The sequence below is a fragment of the Vigna umbellata genome, chromosome 1, assembly GCF_029865625.1.
Source record: "Vigna umbellata cultivar VRB3 chromosome 1, Vumbellata_1.0, whole genome shotgun sequence".
NCBI lineage: Eukaryota > Viridiplantae > Streptophyta > Magnoliopsida > Fabales > Fabaceae > Vigna > Vigna umbellata.
This window is the reverse complement of record NC_142165.1, coordinates 38,744,900-38,759,521: the sequence shown is the minus strand read 5'-3', so window position 1 is coordinate 38,759,521 and position 14,622 is coordinate 38,744,900.

The following is a 14,622-nucleotide window of genomic DNA, read 5'->3' as shown; positions in this document are numbered from 1 at the left end:
TCCACTTCGTCCACTTAGTCCACTTCCTCCACTTCCTCCACTTCGTCAACTTCGTCCACTTCCTCCACTTCCTCTACTGCGCCGACTTCGTCCAGTTCCTCCACTTCCTCCACTTCCTCCACTTCCTCCACTTCGTCAACTTCGTCCACTTATTACACTTCCTCCACTTCCTCCACTTCGTTAACTTCCTCCACTTGGTCCACTTCCTCCACTTCGTCTACTTCGTCAACTTCCTCCACTTCCTCCACTTCCTCTACTTCCTCCACTTCGTCAACTTCTTCAACTTCGTCCCTTCCTCCACTTCCTCAACTTCCTCCTCTTCCCCTACTTCGTCCACTTCATCAACTTCATCCACCTCTTTTACTTTGTCAACTTCGTCCACTTCGTCAACTTCGTCCACTTCCTCCACTTCTTCCACTTCCTCCGCTTCGTTCACGTCGTCCACTTCCTCCACTTCCTCCACTTCCTCCACTTCATCCACTTCAGTCACTTCCTCCACTTCCTCCACTTAGTCCACTTCCTCCACTTCCTCCAATTCCTCCACTACCTCCACTTCCTTCACTTCCTCCACTTCCTCCACTTCCTCTACTTCGTCAACTTCATCCACTTCCTCCACTTCGTCCACTTCCTCCACTTCGTCCAATTCGTCAACTTCGTCAACTTCCTCCACTCCCTCCACTTCGTCCAGTTCCTCTAATTCTTCCACTTCCTTCACTTCGTCTACTACCTCCACTTCATCAACTTCGTTCACTTCCTCCAATTCCTCCACTTCGTCAACTTCGTCCACTTTGTCAACTTCGTCAACTTCGTCGACGTCGTCCACTTCCTCCTCTTTGTACACTTCGTCCACTTCGTCAACTTCTTCCACTTCGTCCACTTCGTCCACTTCGTCAACTTCGTCCACTTCCTGAACTTCCTCCACTTCCTCCACTTTCTCCACTTCGTCCACTTCCTCAACTTCTTCCAGTTCCTCCACTTCGTCGACTTCGTCCACTTTGTCCACTTCCTCCACTTCGTCCACTTTGTCAACTTCGTCCACTTCGTCAACATCGTCCACTTCGTCAACTTCGTCCACTTCGTCCACTTCCTCCACTTCCTCCACTTTCTCCACTTCGTCCACTTCCTCAACTTCTTCCACTTGCTTCACTTCGTCGACTTGTCCACTTCGTCCACTTTGTCCACTTCCTCACTTCGTCCACTTCGTCAACTTCGTCCACTTCGTCCACTTCGTCAACATCGTCCACTTCGTCAACTTCGTCCGCTTCCTCCACTTCCTCCACTTCCTCCACTTTCTCCACTTCGTCCACTTCGTCCACTTCCTCCACTTGCTCCACTTCCTCCACTACGTCCACTTCGTCATCTTCGTCCACTTCGTTCACTTCGTCATCTTCGTCCACTTCCTCCACTTCCTCCACTTCCTCCACTTCGTCCTCTTCATCAACTTCTTCAACTTCGTCAACTTCGTCCACTTCGTCCACTTCCTCAACTTCCTCCTCTTCCGCCACTTCGTCTACTTCGTCAACTTGCTCACCTCCGTCCACTTCGTCCACTTCGTCAACTTCTTCTACTTCCTCCACTTCGTCAACTTCGTCCGCTTCGTCCACTTCGTTCACTTCGTCCACTTCGTCCACTTCCTCTACTTCGTGCAGTTCTTCCACTTCGTCCACTTCGTCCACTTCATCAACTTCTTCAACATCCTGCAATTCGTCAACTTCCTCCACTTGGTCAACTTCGTCAACTTCGACCACTTCGTCGACTTCGTCAACTTCCTCCACTTCTTCCATCTCGTCCATTTCCTCCACTTCCTCCACTTTGTCAACTTCCTCAACTTCCTCCACTTCCTCCACTTCATCAACTTCCTCCACTTCGTCAACCTCGTCAACTTCGTCAACTTCGTCAACTTCGTCAACTTCGTCAACTTCGTCCACCTCGTTAACTTCGTCAACCTCGTCAACTTCGTCAACTTCGTCCACCTCGTTAACTTCGTCCACTTTGTCAACTTCGTCCACTTCGTCTACTTCGTCCACTTTGTCGACTTCGTCCACTTCGTCCACTTAGTCCACTTCCTCCACTTCCTCCACTTCGTCAACTTCGTCAACTTCCTCCACAGCTTAGTCCACTTCGTCAACTTCGTCAACTTGGTTACTTCGTCCACTTTCTCCACTCCCTCCACTTCCTCCACTTCCTCCACTTCCTCCTCTTCGTCAACTTCCTCCACTTCCTCCACTTCCTGCACTTTGTCCAGTTCGTCCACTTTCTCCTCTTAGTCCACTTCCTCCACTTCCTCCACTTCCTCCGCTTCATCCAGTTCCTCCACTTCCTCCACTACGCCGACTTCGTCTAGTTCCTCCACTTCCTCCACTTCCTCCACTTCGTCAACTTCGTCCACTTATTACACTTCCTCCACTTCCTCCACTTCCTCCACTTCGTCAACTTCCTCCACTTTGTCACTTCCTCCACTTCTACAACTTCGTCCACTTCCTCCACTTCCTCTACTTCCTCCACTTCGTCAACTTCTTCAACTTCGTCCACTTCCTCAACTTCCTCCTCTTCCCCTACTTCTTCCACTTCATCAACTTCATCCACTTCTTCTACTTTATCAACGTCGTCCACTTCGTCAACTTCGTCCACTTCCTCAACTTCTTCCACTTCCTCCGCTTCGTTCACTTCGTCCACTTCGTCCATGATGAGTCGTTATTTCTTGAATTATATTTAGTTTATTGCACTTAAATAAACCAGGGAATTGTGTTTAATTGTTTGTTATTCCCCGTTTTCCGAATTCTGCTTAATTTGGTCGGAAATTTGTAATTGTGCTAATTTGGGTTTTCTGAGCTGATTAAGTGCATTTTTGAAGTGCAGGAAAATTTTGGAAATACATTTTGGGACATCAGGAAGAGTGCCAAATAAATTCAAGGCTCTCCATATAGACATTTTAGAATTAATTAAATTGTAATTCAGTAGTTTAGAATTTCTGTCTCAACTTTAACATTTTGGGACAATTTTTGGTAAAGTAGACTAGACCCAAAATGTGAAGGAAAAATGACTTGGCACCTTAGGGTTTTTGTGTGGACCCCACCCTCATTAAAGGGGAGACACACGACCTTTAGGTTAGGCCGCCACTTGACACGGACCACTTACTCTTTCATTTTTTTTGGACCTTAGTCTTTTTCCGAGAACGCTGTTTTTTTTATAATGAAGGAAGAACAAATATTCTCTTTTTCTGGGAGGATGAAACAGTGATTCATTGTGTGTGATGGGTGATTTCATCTTCAAGTAAAAAACGTTGTGCCCTTGTTTTATTTGCTACATTATGCACGTTATTTTTCTTGGCTTGGAGAAATGATGATTTAACTTGGGGAGGGGCTGGAACGTTTTTTTGAGTATTCACTTTTCAAAAAGAGGGGCGCTGATTCCAGTAGCTGCACGGTGATGGATGGAAACATTTGAAGGAAGCACACGGTCGACACAACATTCATGTTGTTGAGTTGGAGAAAAGAGAAGGGCTGGAATGAATGGTGTGCACGGGAATGGTAGAGCACGATTAAAAGCTTTTTCATTTAGTAAAGAGGATTTGTCCAGCCGTGACTTTGGTTTTTCTTTGAGCATTTTTATTAAATGAAAAAGAAGGAAACACATGGAAAAGGGGGCTGTTTACGTTCAATGGGAATTTTAAATTGATGTTTGGTTGATGAAGCTCCAGGAGGTCACGGTTTGATGATGATGGGATGGGAGAACTATTTAGGCTTGAAGGGAAGGTAGCACACGTTAATTGCATGGAGAGTGGAGCTGGAAGCAGGGAGAAGTGATGAGTCATTCCAGCAGCAAGGATGTGGTTTTTCTTTCTTTAAAGGGCAGTAGCGGTGATTGATTTAGTAGTTTATTTCTATTTAGCTTAGCTGGAATAGAGAATGAGAGGATGCTTGAGGTGGCTGGACATATTGGAAGCTGCTGAAACGTGTTGGAGGAGTGATGTGCCACGGCTGGAAGGAAGAAGTGCAGTGGTGTCCAAGCCGTTTGATGCCCACGCGAAGGTGTGACATTGAATTTGCAGTAGAATAGAATGTTTAACTGGTTTTATGTGGAGAATGCAGCTGCCATGTGGAGAAGAAGTCATACATTTTAGAAAGCAAAAGTGCTGGAACCGTGAAGAGTGATTCACGTGAATGTGAACCATAGTGTGCACGGTGATGGAGCACTTTCAAGAGGCTAGAAAGTTTTATTCTCTTTAGTTAATCATTGAAGGAAGATGGTGCAGAGGTGTGGAATTTTTATTTGGGAAAAGAAGTAGGATACGTTGGAGATGTGGTGTCACGGTTAAGGAGGTAGTTCTTTATAAGCATTTGCAATGTTTAATTTCTTTTGGTAGATGAATGGGTCATAAGTTTTATTTTCTTTCATTTCCTTTGCTTTAAAATATTTTATATCATATTTTGAACTCATTTTCTGTATTTTAGATGTTTCGGATTGATTTTACTATTTCAAGTTGCTGTAATTTCATTTTAATGTATCAATTTCGTTTTTACTATCTTAATCTAGTTTTACTATTTCGAATTTTATTTAAAACGCCTTTTTATTTATTCGCAACGAAACCATCAAACCCCCCCACTACGTGTTTGACCTAAGACTCGAACCACATTTGGTCCTTGAGAGACGACCTAGGAGTCACTTCCTAGTCTATACTGCATTCTTTTATGCACAACTTTTGTGAGAGGTGCGACCCTCCCATCAGTCCACTTCCTCCACTTCATTCACTTCCTCCACTTCCTCCACTTAGTCCACTTCCTCCACTTCCTCCAATTCCTCCACTACCTCCACTTCCTTCACTTCCTCCACTTCCTCCACTTCCTCCACTCCCTCTACTTCGTCAACTTCATCCACTTCCTCCACTTCGTCCACTTCCTCCACTTCTTCCATTTCGTCCACTTCCTCCACTTCGTTCACTTCGTCCAATTCGTCAACTTCGTCAACTTCCTCCACTTCCTCTACTTCGTCCAGTTCCTCTAATTCTTCCACTTCCTCCACTTCGTCTACTTCCTCCACTTCATCAACTTCGTTCACTTCCTCCAATTCCTCCACTTCGTCCACTTTGTCAACTTCGTCGACGTCGTCCACTTCCTCCTCTTTGTACACTTCGTCCACTTCGTCCACTTCGTCAACTTCTTCCACTTCGTCCACTTCCTCAGCTTCCTCCACTTCCTCCACTTTCTCCACTTCGTCCACTTCCTCAACTTCTTCCACTTCCTCCACTTCCTCCACTTTGTCCACTTCCTCCACTTCCTCCACTTCGTCAACTTCGTCCACTTCGTCAACTTCGTTCACTTCGCCAACATTGATGCACAAATTTATGATCACCAAAATATGATGTCACAAACTTGTTTAACAATCGGCAAGTATGACCGAATCGTTTCAAGTAATAAACTCGGTAAGACCAAGTATCGTTCTCCCAAAGGACTCACGGCCTAGTTTAGTTGTGATTTGTTGATTAGCTAAGACTTAAGAACGAAATAATTGGATTTTACTATGCAAAAGACGAAAATAAACATGTATGCATGAGGTTGATCAATGGCTAAAACAAAATACAAACACTTTCAATGAAATATATTGATGAATATGTTGTTGGGGGTCAATTTCATCTTATCCACTCTCATATATTTTAGGAATTCAACATTCAAGTCATCATTGTTAATGCCACTCTCTAAATTACCTTTCAAGAAGGCTTCTCCCTAATTACGAGTTCATACGATTCCTAGCATTCCTAATAATTAGTTTATTTAGCTCAGGAGCTTAAGGCAACCAATATACTATTGGGAGAAATTCCCCGGATCTAGACTTCCCCGTACGTTCCTGTATCGACAAAATCAATAATCATGCATTGAATGAGTTAAACAAAGCAAGCCTTGAGCAAAGAGGAAAAACCCTAACTAATGATGAAAGAAAGCATAAGTCTTAGATTAAGATGCAAGCACAAATTCCATATATGAGAGTTTCAAAAGATTACATTGATTCCCCAACAAACATACAAGGTTTAGTTCACCATATTCATGGTGAACCTAGATGAACAATAATGAAAGAATGGAAGAGATAGAAAAACCCGAGAAAGAGAAGAGGAGAGCCGTCACCATCTCCCAATCTATCCCCAAGGGGTGAAAAAGAGAGTGTTTGCTTCATTTCTGCCAAAGATACAAACCCTAGGAAACCCTAAAGCTTATATACTATTCGTAAATTACAGAAAATTAGGCCCAAGCCCAAAAATAGTGTCGCTCAGCGGTAAACTACCGCTCAACGGTAAGTGCGTGAGTCGTTTCTTCCCCTCAGCGGCCATTTTGCACTTTTTGATGTCTTTTCTGATTCCATCTCTCTCCATCTTCACTTCTTTCACTAAATTCACCTTAAAACCTGCACAAAAACACTGAAATCAAGGATAAACTTGTCCAGCTCTCTTATTTATGAAAATATGAAGAAAAGGACGATTTCAAGCTAGTTTCTAAGTGTTAAAGGTTGCTTTTAGTATCAATTTAAGCATGAAAATAACAGTTTTTCAACTGTTATCAAACATCGTCCACTTCCTCCATTTCCTCCACTTCTGCCACTTTCTCCACTTCGTCCACTTCGTCCACTTCCTCCACTTCCTCCACTTCCTCCACTTCCTCCACTACGTCCACTTCGTCATATTCGTCCACTTCGTCCACCTCGTCATCTTCGTCCACTTCGTCCACTTCCTCCACTTCCTCCACTTCGTCCTCTTCATCAACTTCTTCAACTTCGTCAACTTCGTCCACTTCGTCCACTTCCTCAACTTCCTCCTCTTCCGCCACTTCGTCCACTTCGTCAACTTCCTCACCTTCGTCCACTTCGTCAACTTCTTCCACTTCCTCCACTTCGTCAACTTCGTCCACTTCGTCCACTTCGTTCACTTCGTCCACTTCGTCCACTTCCTCTACTTCGTGCAGTTCTTCCACTTCGTCCACTTCGTCAACTTCTTCAACATCCTTCACTTCGTCAACTTCCTCCACTTGGTCAACTTCCTCCATTTCGTCCACCTCGTCCACTTCCTCCACTTCCTCCACTTCCTCCACTTTGTCAACTTCCTCAACTTCCTCCACTTCCTCCACTTCATCAACTTCCTCCACTTCGTCGACTTCGTCGACTTCGTCCACTTCGTGCACTTCGTCCACTTCGTCCACTTCGTCAACTTCGTCCACTTCGTCAACTTCCTCCACTTCCTCCACTTCCTCCACATCCTCCTCTTCCTCCACTTTCTCTGCTTCGTCCACTTCCGCCACTACGTCCACTTCGTCATCTTCGTCCACTTCGTCCACTTCCTCCACTTCCTCCACTTTCTCCACTTCGTCCACTTCGTCAACTTCTTCAACATCGTCCACTTTGTCCAATTCGTCCAATTCGTCAACTTCTTCACTTCGTCAACTTCGTCCTCTTCCTCTACTTCGTCAATTTCTTGCACTTCGTCAACTTCGTCAACTTCCTCCACTTCGTCCACTTCTTCCACTTCGTCCACTTCGTCAAGTTCGTCCACTTCGTCCAGTTCGTCCACTTCCTGCACTTCCCACACTGCCTCCACTTCGTGCACTTCCTCCACTTCCTCCACTTCGTCATCTTCGTCCACGTCGTCCCCTTCGTCCACTTCCTCCACTTCGTCAACTACCCCGACTTCCTCCACTCGTCCCCTTCGTCCACTTCCTCCACTTCCTCCACTTCCTCCACTTCGTCAACTTCGTCCACTTCCTCAACTTCCTCCACTTGCTCCACTTCGGCCACTTCGGCCACTTCCTCCACTTCGTCAACCTCGTCCACTTCGTCAAATTCGTCCACTTCGTTAACTTCGTCCACTTCGTCAACTTCGTCCACTTCGTCCACTTCGTCTACTTCGTCCACTTAGTCCACTTCCTCCACTTCCTCCACTTCGTCAACTTCGTCCACTTCCTCCATTTCCTCCACAGCTTAAGTCCACTTTGTCAACTTCGTCAACTTGGTTACTTCGTCCACTTTCTCCACTCCCTCCACTTCCTCCACTTCCTCCACTTCCTCCACTTCGTCAACTTCGTCCACTTCCTCCACTTCCTGCACTTCGTCCAGTTCGTCCACTTTCTCCTCTTAGTCCACTTCCTCCACTTCCTCCACTTCCTCCGCTTCATCCAGTTCCTCCACTTCCTCCACTGCGCCGACTTCGTCCAGTTCCTCCACTTCCTCCACTTCGTCAACTTCGTCCACTTATTACACTTCCTCCACTTCCTCCACTTCCTCCACTTCGTCAACTTCCTCCAATTCGTCCACTTCCTCCACTTCGTCTACTTCGTCAACTTCGTCCACTTCCTCCACTTCCTCTACTTCCTCCACTTCGTCAACTTCTTCAACTTCGTCCACTCCCTCCACTTCCTCAACTTCCTCCTCTTCCCCTACTTCGTCCACTTCATCAACTTCATCCACTTCTTCTACTTTGTCAACTTCGTCCACTTCGTCAACTTCGTCCACTTCGTCCACTTCCTCAACTTCTTCCACTTCCTCCGCTTCGTTCACTTCGTGCACTTCGTCCACTTCCTCCACTTCCTCCACTTCATCCACTTCATTCACTTCCTCCACTTCCTCCACTTAGTCCACTTCCTCCACTTCCTCCAATTCCTGCACTACCTCCACTTCCTTCACTTCCTCCACTTCCTCCACTTCCTCCACTTCCTCCACTTCCTCTACTTCGTCAACTTCCTCCACTTCCTCCACTTCGTCTACTTGCTCCAGTTCTTCCACGTCGTCCACTTCCTCCACTTCGTCCACATCGTCTAATTCGTCAACTTCGTCAACTTCCTCCACTTCCTCCACTTCGTCCAGTTCCTCTAATTCTTCCACTTCCTCTACTTCGTCAACTTCGTCCACTTCATCAACTTCGTTCACTTCCTCCAATTCCTCCACTTCGTCACTTCCTCCTCTTTGTACACTTCGTCCACTTCGTCCACTTTGTCGACTTCTTCCACTTCGTCCACTTCGTCAACTTCGTCCACTTCGTCCACTTCCTCCACTATCTCCACTTCGTCCACTTCCTCCACTTCCTCCACTTCCTCCACTACGTCCACTTCGTCATCTTCGTCCACTTCGCCCACTTCGTCATCTTCGTCCACTTCGTCCACTTCCTCAACTTCCTCCTCTTCCGCCACTTCGTCCACTTCGTCAACTTCCTCACCTTCGTCCACTTCGTCAACTTCGTCCACTTCGTCAACTTCTTCCACTTCCTCCACTTCGTCAACTTCGTCCACTTCGTCCACTTCGTCCACTTCGTCCACTTCCTCTACTTCGTGCAGTTCTTCCACTTTGTCCACTTCGTCAACTTCTTCAACATCCTGCACTTCGTCAACTTCCTCCACTTGGTCAACTTCGTCCACTTCGTCAACTTCGACCACTTCGTCCACTTCGTAAACTTCCTCCACTTCGTCCACCTCGTCCACTTCCTCTACTTCCTCCACTTCCTCCACTTTGTCAACTTCCTCAACTTCCTCCACTTCATCAACTTCCTCCAGTTCGTCAACTTCGTCCACTTCGTCAACTTCCTCCACTTCGTCAACTTCCTGCACTTCGTCCACTTCCTCCACTTCCTCTACTTCGTCCACTGCGTGGACTTCCTCCACTTCCTCCACTTCCTCCACTTCGTCAACTTCTTCAACATCGTCCACTTTGTCCAATTCGTCGACTTCTTCACTTCGTCAACTTCCTCCACTTCGTCCACTTCGTCACCTTCTTCCACTTCGTCCACTTCGTCAACTTCGTCCACTTCTACCACTTCGTTCGATTCATCCACTTCATCAACTTCGTCCACTTCGTCAACTTTCTCCACTTCCTCCACTTCCTCCACTTCCTCCACTTCCTCCACTTCGTCAACTTCCTGCACTTCCTCCACTTCCTGCACTTCCTCGACTTCGTCAACATCCTCCACTTCGTCAACTTTCTCCACTTCGTCCACTTCGTCAACTTCGTCCACTTCGTCAACTTCGGCCACTTCGTCAACTTCCTTCACTTCCTCCACTTCCTCCACTTCCTGCACTTCCTCCATTTCGTCAACTTCCTCCACTTCCTCCACTTCCTGCACTTCGTCCACTTCGTCCACTTCATCCAGTTTCTCCTCTTAGTCCACTTCCTCCACTTCCTCCACTTCCTCCACTTCATCCACTTCCTCCACTACCTCCACTGCGTCGACTTCGTCCACTTCGTCGACTTCCTCCACTTCCTCCACTTCCTCCAGTTCGTCAACTTCATCCACTAATTCCACTTCCTCCACTTCCTCCACTTCGTCAACTTCCTCCACTTCCTCCACTTCGTCAACTTCGTCCACTTCCTCCACTTCCTCCACTTCGTCAACTTCCTCCTCTTCCCCCACTTCATCATTTTCATCAACTTCATCCACGTCTTCCACTTTGTCAACTTCGTCCACTTCGTCCACTTCGTCAACTCAGTCCACTTCCTCAACTTCTTCCACTTCGTCAACTTCGTCCACTTCGTCCACTTCGTCCACTTCGTCAACTTCTACCACTTCGTCCACTTCGTCAACTTCATCCACTTCCTCCACATGCTCCTCTTCCTCCACTTTCTCCGCTTCGTCCACTTCCTCCACTACATCCACTTCGTCATCTTCGTCCACCTCGTCAACTTCATCAACTTCGTCCACTTTGTCAACTTCGTCGACGTCGGCCACTTCCTCCTCTTCGTGCACTTCGTCCACTTCGTCCACTTCGTCAACTTCTACCACTTCGTCCACTTCGTCAACTTCGTCCACTTCGTCATCTTCGTCCACTTCGTCATCTTCGTCCACTTCGTCAACTTCCTCCACTTCCTCCACTTCGTTGACTTCGTCCACTTCGTCCACTTTTTCCACTTCGTCCACTTTTCCACTTCGTCCACTTCGTCAACTTCGTCCACTTCGTCAACATCGTCCACTTCGTCAACTTCGTCCACTTCCTCTACATCCTCCTCTTCCTCCACTTTCTCCGCTTCGTCCTCTTCCTCCACTACGTCCACTTCGTCCATCTTCCTCCACTTCTTCCTCTTCGTCAACTTCTTCAACTTCGTCCACTTCCTCAACTTCCACCTCTTCCGCCACTTCATCCACTTCGTCAACTTCTTCCACTTCCTCCACTTCGTCAACTTCGTCCACTTCCTCCACTTCCTCCACTTCCTCCACTTCCTCCACTTCCTCCACTTCTCCAACTTCGTCAATATCGTCAACATCGTCACCTTCGTCCACTTCGTCAACTTCGTCCACTTCGTCCACTTCGTCCACTTCCTCCACTTCGTCCACTTCGTCAACTTCGTCCACTTCCTCCACTTCCTCCACAGCTTCGTCCACTTCGTGAACTTCGTCAACTTCGTGTACTTCCTCCACTTTGTCCAGATCGTTCACTTCCTCCACTTCGTCCACTTCGTCCATTTCCTCAACTTCTTCAACTTCTTCAACTTCGTCAACTTCGTCAACTTCATCCACTTTGTCAACTTCGTCCACTTCGTCCATTTCATCAACTTCGCAACTTCCTCCACTTCTTCAACTTCGTCCACTTCGTCAACTTCTTCCTTTTCGTCCACTTCGTCCACTTCCTCCAATTCGTCCACCTCGTCAACTTCGTCAACTTGGTCCACTTCCTCCACTTCGTTAACTTTCTCAACTTCCTGCTCTTCCCCCACTTCATCATTTTCATCAAATTCATCCACGTCTTCCACTTTGTCAACTTCGTGCACTTCGTCAACTCAGTCCACTTCCTCAACTTCTTCCACTTCCTGCACTTCGTTCACTTCGTCCACTTCCTCCACTTCCTCCACTTCCTCCACTTAGTCCACTTCCTTCACTTCCTCCACTTCCTCCACTTCCTCCACTTCGTCCACTTTGTCCACTTCCTCGAATTCGTCCACTACCTCCACTTCCTCCACTTCCTCCACTTCCTCCACTTCGTCAACTTCCTCCATTTCCTCCACCTCCTCCACTTCCTCCACTTCTTCCACTTCGTCCACTTCCTCCACTTCGTCCACTTCGTCAACTTCCTCGACTTCCTCCACTTCCTCCATTTCTTCCACTTCCTCCACTTTGTCAACTTCGTTCACTTCCTCCACTTCCTCCACTTCCTCCACTTCCTCCACTTCGTCAACTTCGTCCACTTTGTCAACTTCGTCGACATCGGCCACTTCCTCCTCTTCGTGCACTTCGTCAACTTCGTCCACTTCGTCAACTTCTACCACTTCGTCCACTTCGTCAACTTCGTCCACTTCGTCCATTTCGTCATCTTCGTCCATTTCCTGAACTTCCTCCACTTCCTCCACTTCGTCGACTTCGTTCACTTCGTCAACTTTGTCCACTTCCTCCACTTCGTCAACTTCGTCCACTTCGTCAACATCATCCACATCGTCAACTTCGTCCACTTCCTCCTCTTCCTCCACTTTCTCCGATTCGTCCACTTCCTCCACTTCCTCCACTACGTCCACTTCGTCATCTTCGTCCACTTCCTCCACTTCCTCCACTTCGTCCTCTTCGTCATCTTCTTCAACTTCGTCAACGTCGTCCACTTCGTCCACTTTGTCCACTTCCTGAACTTCCTCATCTTCCGCCACTTCTTCAACTTCCTCCACTTCGTCAACATCCTCCACTTCGTCAACTTCGTCCACTTCGTCCACTTCTTCCACTTCCTCTACTTCGTCAACTTCGTCCACTTCCTCCACATTCTCTACTTCGTGCACTTCTTCCACTTGCTCCACTTCCTCCACTTCGCCAACTTCGTCAATATCGTCAACATCGTCACCTTCGCCCACTACGTCAACTTCTTCCACTTAGTCCACTTCCTTCACTTTCTCCACTTGCTCCACTTCGTCAACTTCGTCCACTTCCTCCACAACTTTGTCCACTTCATCAACTTCGTCAACTTCGTTACTTCGTCAACTTCGTCTACTTCGTCTACTTCCTCCACTTCGTCCACTTTCTCCACTTCGTCCAGATCGTCCACTTCCTCCACTTCCTCCACTTCATCCATTTCGTCAACTTCTTCAACTTCTTCAACTTCGTCCACTTCGTCAAGTTCGTCAACTTCGTCCACTTTGTCAACTTCGTCCACTTCGTCCACTTCGTCCACTTCGTCCACTTCATCAACTTCGCAACTTCCTCCACTTCGTCAACATCTTCCACTTCCTCCACTTCCTCCACTTCGTGCACTTCGTGCACTTGCTCCACTTCTTCCACTTCGTCATCTTCGTCCACTTCATCCTCTTCGTCCACTTCCTCCACTTCGTCAACTTCATCAACTACCCCCACTTCGTCCACTTCGTCCCCTTCGTCCACCTTGTCGACTTCGTCCACTTCCTCCATTTCGTCAACGTCGTCCACTTCCTCAACTTCCTCCACTTCGTCCACTTCCTCCACTTCCTCCACTTCGTCCACCTCGTCAACTTCGTCAACTTCGTTAATTTCGTCCACTTCGTTCACTTGGTCCACTTCGTCCACTTCGTCCACTTCCTCCACTTCGTCAACTTCGTCCACTTCGTCAACTTCGTCAACTTCTACCACTTCGTCCACTTCGTCAACTTCGTCCACTTCGTCCACTCCGTCCACTTCGTCCACTTCGTCATCTTCGTCCACTTCCTCAACTTCCTCCACTTCCTCCACTTCGTCGACTTCGTCCACTTCGTCCACTTCGTCAACTTCTACCACTTCGTCCACTTCGTCAACTTCGTCCACTTCGTCAACTTCGTCCACTTCGTCCACTCCGTCCACTTCGTCCACTTCGTCATCTTCGTCCACTTCCTCCACTTCCTCCACTTCCTCCCCTTCGTCGACTTCGTCCACTTCGTCCACTTCTACCACTTCGTCCACTTCCTCCACTTCGTCCACTTCGTACACTTCGTCAACTTCTACCAGTTTGTCCACTTCGTCCACTTCGTCCACTTCGTCCACTTCGTCCACTTCGTCATCTTCGTCCACTTCCTCAACTTCCTCTACTTCCTCCACTTCGTCCACTTCGTCCACTTCGTCCACTTTATCCACTTCCTCCACTTCGTCAACTTCGTCCACTTCGTCAACATCGTCCACTCCGTCAACTTCGTCCACTTCGTCCACTTCCTCCACTACCTCCACTTCCTCCACTTCCCCCACTACGTCCACTTCGTCATCTTATTCCACTTCGTCCACTTCCTCCACTTTCTCCACTTCCTCCACTTCGTCCTCTTCGTCATCTTCTTCAACTTCGTCAACTTCGTCCACTTCCTCAACTTCCTCCTCTTCCGCCACTTCGTCCACTTCGTCAACTTCCTCCACTTGGTCCACTTCGTCAACTTCCTCCAGTTCGTCAACTTCGTCCACTTCGTTCACTTTGTCCACTTCGTCCACTTCGTCAACTTCCTCTACTTCGTGCACTTCTTCCACTTCCTCCACTTCGTCCACTTCGCCAACTTCGTCAATATCGTCAACATACCTTCGTCCACTTGGTCAACTTCGTCCACTTGGTCCACTTCGTCAACTTCGTCCACTTCGTCCACTTAGTCCACTTCCTCCACTTCCTCCACTTCCTCCAGTTCCTCGACTTCGTCAACTTCATCCACTTCCTCCACAGCTTCGTCCACTTCCTTCACTTCCTCCACTTCGTCGACTTC